This window comes from Carex rostrata, unplaced genomic scaffold, assembly GCF_964058835.1.
Source record: "Carex rostrata unplaced genomic scaffold, lpCarRost1.2 SCAFFOLD_36, whole genome shotgun sequence".
Taxonomy (NCBI): domain Eukaryota; kingdom Viridiplantae; phylum Streptophyta; class Magnoliopsida; order Poales; family Cyperaceae; genus Carex; species Carex rostrata.
Genome location: NW_027601209.1, coordinates 567501 through 572500, shown reverse-complemented (window position 1 = coordinate 572500; position 5000 = coordinate 567501).

Sequence of the window (5000 nt, the reverse complement as noted above, 5' to 3'; positions counted from 1 at the left end):
ACATGGCCCCGTCGGTGCCAGCGTGGGTGGAAAATGGCCCGAAAACAGCCCAGCGGCAAGCGGAAGCGGCTAACGTTGGGCAAAACTGACCCGAAAGCAGTATAGCTTGGAAAATTAAGCGGATGCAGCCAATTGTTGGCGAAAACTAAGCGGATACGGCCAAGTGACGGTGAAAAATGGCCCGAAAACAGTCCAGCGGCAAGCGGAAACGGCTAACGTTGGGCAAAAGTGACCCGAAAACAGTTCAGCTGGGGGAAATTAAGCGGAAGCAGCCAAGCGTTGGGCAAAACCAAGCGGATACGGCCAAGAGTCGGTGGAAAATGGCCCGAAAACAGTCCAGCGGCAAGCGGAAACGGCTAACGTTGGGACAAAGTGACCCGAAAACAGTTCAGCTGGGGAAAATTAAGCGGATGCAGCCAAGCGTTGGGGAAAACTAAGCGGATCCGACCCAGAGTCGGTGGAAATTGGCCCGAAAACAGCCCAGCGGCAAGCGGAAGCGGCTAACGTTGGGGAAAAGTGACCCGAAAACAGTTCAGCGGGGGAAAACTAAGCAGATGCGGCCACGCGTTGGGGAAAACTAAGCGGATACGGCCAAGTGTTGGGGAAAAATGGCCCGAAAACAGCCCAGCGGCAAGCGGAAGCGGCTAACGTTGGGGAAAAGTGACCCGAAAATAGTTAAGCGGGGGAAAACTAAGCGGATGCGGCCACGCGTTGGGGAAAACTAAGCGGATGCGGCCAAGTGTCGGTGGAAATTGGCCCGAAAACAGCCCAGCGGCAAGCGGAAGCGGCTAACGTTGGGCAAAAGTGACCCGAAAACAGTTCAGCGGGGGAAAACTAAGCGGATGCGGCCACGCGTTGGGGAAAACTAAGCGGATACGGCCAAGAGTCGGTGGAAATTGGCCCGAAAACAGTCCAGCGGCAAGCGGAAGCGGCTAACGTTGGGCAAAACTGACCCGAAAAAAGTTCAGCGGGGCAAATTTTTGAAATTTTTTTTGAAATTTTTTTGAATTTTTGAAATTTTTGAAGTTTTTTTGGGTTTTTGGACTTTTTTTGAATTTTTGAAATTTTTGAATTTTTTTGAATTTTTTTGAATTTTTTGAATTTTTTTTGAATTTTTGAATTTTTTTTTTTTTTTTGAATTTATTTGGTTTTATAAATTTTTTGTGATTTTTTGAGATTTTTTTGAATATTTTACATGGGTGATTTTGACTTGGGGGATTTTCAGGGGGTGGTAACCCTGGGCGTGGCTAGAGCCTCAAAATGCATATTCCCCTATAGGGGGGCAAGGTTTTCAAAAATGGGTGCCCCCTCATGTACACGCGCGTGGGTGTACATGGCCCCGTCGGTGCCAGCGTGGGTGGAAAATGGCCCGAAAACAGCCCAGCGGCAAGCGGAAGCGGCTAACGTTGGGCAAAACTGACCCGAAAGCAGTATAGCTTGGAAAATTAAGCGGATGCAGCCAATTGTTGGCGAAAACTAAGCGGATACGGCCAAGTGTCGGTGAAAAATGGCCCGAAAACAGTCCAGCGGCAAGCGGAAACGGCTAACGTTGGGCAAAAGTGACCCGAAAACAGTTCAGCTGGGGGAAATTAAGCGGAAGCAGCCAAGCGTTGGGGAAAACCAAGCGGATACGGCCAAGAGTCGGTGGAAAATGGCCCGAAAACAGTCCAGCGGCAAGCGGAAACGGCTAACGTTGGGACAAAGTGACCCGAAAACAGTTCAGCTGGGGAAAATTAAGCGGATGCATCCAAGCGTTGGGGAAAACTAAGCGGATCCGGCCCAGAGTCGGTGGAAATTGGCCCGAAAACAGTCCAGTGCCAAGCGGAAGCGGCTAACGTTGGGCAAAAGTGACCCGAAAACAGTTCAGCGGGGGAAAACTAAGCGGATGCGGCCACGCGTTGGGGAAAACTAAGCGGATACGGCCAAGTGTTGGGGAAAAATGGCCCGAAAACAGCCCAGCGGCAAGCGGAAGCGGCTAACGTTGGGGAAAAGTGACCCGAAAACAGTTAAGCGGGGGAAAACTAAGCGGATGCGGCCACGCGTTGGGGAAAACTAAGCGGATCCGGCCAAGTGTCGGTGGAAATTGGCCCGAAAACAGCCCAGCGGCAAGCGAAAGCGGCTAACGTTGGGCAAAAGTGACCCGAAAACAGTTCAGCGGGGGAAAACTAAGCGGATGCGGCCACGCGTTGGGGAAAACTAAGCGGATACGGCCAAGAGTCGGTGGAAATTGGCCCGAAAACAGTCCAGCGGCAAGCGGAAGCGGCTAACGTTGGGCAAAACTGACCCGAAAACAGTTCAGCGGGGGAAAACTAAGCGGATGCGGCCACGCGTTGGGGAAAACTAAGCGGATACGGCCAAGAGTCGGTGGAAATTGGCCCGAAAACAGTCCAGCGGCAAGCGGAAGCGGCTAACGTTGGGCAAAACTGACCCGAAAACAGTTCAGCGGGGGAAAACTAAGCGGATGCGGCCACGCGTTGGGGAAAACTAAGCGGATACGGCCAAGTGTTGGGGAAAAATGGCCCGAAAACATCCCAGCGGCAAGCGGAAGCGGCTAACGTTGGGCAAAAGTGACCCGAAAACAGTTCAGCGGGGGAAAACTAAGCGGATGCGGCCACGAGTTGGGGAAAACTAAGCGGATACGGCCAAGGGTCGGTGAAAAAGGGCCCGAAAACAGTCCAGCGGCAAGCGGAAGCCGCTAACGTTGGGCAAAAGTGACCCGAAAACAGTCCAGCGGGGGAAAACTAAGCGGATGCGGCCAAGCGTTGGGGAAAACTAAGCGGATACGGCCAAGCGTCGGTGAAAAAGGCCCGAAAACAGTCCAGCGGCAAGCCGAAGCGGCTAACGTTGGGCAAAAATGGCCAAAAGCGGTGGAGCAGGGCGGTCTGAATCTATGCATCCACATAAAATGGGGGGTAAACCTGGGGGATTTCCAGGGGGTGGTAACCCTGGGCGTGGCTGGAGACCCAAAATGCATATTCCCCTATAGGGGGGAAGGATTTTTGGAAGAGGCAGCCCCTCATGTACATGCCAAGCGGGGTGTACATGGCCCCTGTGGGTGCCTCCGTCGGTGTAAAATGGCCCGAAAAACAAGATTATGTTACCCGAAAACACGATTATGTTACCGAAAAAGCACGGTTGAGCGGGGGCAGTAAGCACGGTTGAGCGGGGGCAAAGAACACGGTTGAGCGGGGGCAAAAAACACGGTGCAGCGGGGACAAAAGACACGATTCGGGGGCAAGGAACACGAATATGTTACCGAAAAACACGGACCACGCGGGTTGAAATCCCCAGCCGTAGAACCGGCGAAACACGGTGGGGCAGGGCGTCTAAGCGTGGAGGCGCCCGTAAGACCGATGCGGGTTGAAATCCCCAGCCGTAAAGCCGGCGAAAAGCGGTCGGGCAGGGTGACTCCGCGTGGAGTTTCGCCCGTAAGGCCGATGCGGGTAGCCGCGCGGGTTGAAATCCCCAGCCGTAAAGCCGGTGAAACACGGTTCATTGGGGCGCCTAAGCGTGGAGGCGCCCCGCAGAGACCGAGCGGGTTGAAATCCCCAGCCGTAAAGCCGGCGAAACACGGTTCATTGGGGCGCCTAAGCGTGGAGGCGCCCCGCAGAGACCGAGCGGGTTGAAATCCCCAGCCGTAAAGCCGGCGAAACACGGTTCATTGGGGCGCCTAAGCGTGGAGGCGCCCCGCAGAGACCGAGCGGGTTGAAATCCCCAGCCGTAAAGCCGGCGAAACAAGTTCGGGCAGGGCGACTCCGCGTGGAGTTTTGCCCGTAAGACCGATGCGGGTAGCCGCGCGGGTTGAAATCCCCAGCCGTAAAGCCGGCGAAACACGGTTCATTGGGGCGCCTAAGCGTGGAGGCGCCCCGCAGAGACCGAGCGGGTTGAAATCCCCAGCCGTAAAGCCGGCGAAACACGTTCGGGCAGGACGTCTAAGCGTGGAGGCGCCCGTAAGACCGATGCGGGTAGCCGCGCGGGTTGAAATCCCCAGCCGTAAAGCCGGCGAAACACGGTTGAGCGGGGCGCCTAAGCGTGGAGGTGCCCTGCAGTGACCGAGCGGGTTGAAAGCCCCAGCCGTAAAGCCGGTGAAACACGGTTGAGCGGGGCGCCTAAGCGTGGAGGCGCCCCGCAGAGACCGAGCGGGTTGAAATCCCCAGCCGTAAAGCCGGTGAAACACGGTTGAGCGGGGCGCCTAAGCGTGGAGGCGCCCCGCAGAGACCGAGCGGGTTGTAATCCCCAGCCGTAAAGCCGGTGAAACACGTTCGGGCAGGGCGACTCCGCGTGGAGTTTCGCCCGTAAGACCGATGCGGGTAGCCGCGCGGGTTGAAATCCCCAGCCGTAAAGCCGGCGAAACACGGTTCATTGGGGCGCCTAAGCGTGGAGGCGCCCCGCAGAGACCGAGCGGGTTGAAATCCCCAGCCGTAAAGCCGGCGAAACACGTTCGGGCAGGGCGTCTAAGCGTGGAGGCGCCCGTAAGACCGATGCGGGTAGCCGCGCGGGTTGAAATCCCCAGCCGTAAAGCCGGCGAAACACGGTTGAGCGGGGCGCCTAAGCGTGGAGGCGCCCCGCAGTGACCGAGCGGGTTGAAATCCCCAGCCGTAAAGCCGGCGAAACACGGTTGAGCGGGGTGCCTAAGCGTGGAGGCGCCCCACAGAGACCGATGCGGGTTGAAATCCCCAGCCGTAAAGCCGGCGAAACACGATCGGGCAGGGCGTCTAAGCGTGGAGGCGCCCGTAAGACCGATGCGGGTAGCCGCAAGGGTTGAAATCCCCAGCCGTAAAGGCGGCGAAACACGGTTGAGCGGGGTGCCTCAGCGTGGAGGCGCCCCGCAGAGACCGAGCGGGTTGAAATCCCCAGCCGTAAAGCCGGCGAAACACGGTTCATTGGGGCGCCTAAGCGTGGAGGCGCCCCGCAGAGACCGAGCGGGTTGAAATCCCCAGCCGTAAAGCCGGCGAAACACGATCGGGCAGGGCGTCTAAGCGTGGAGGCGCCCGTAAGAC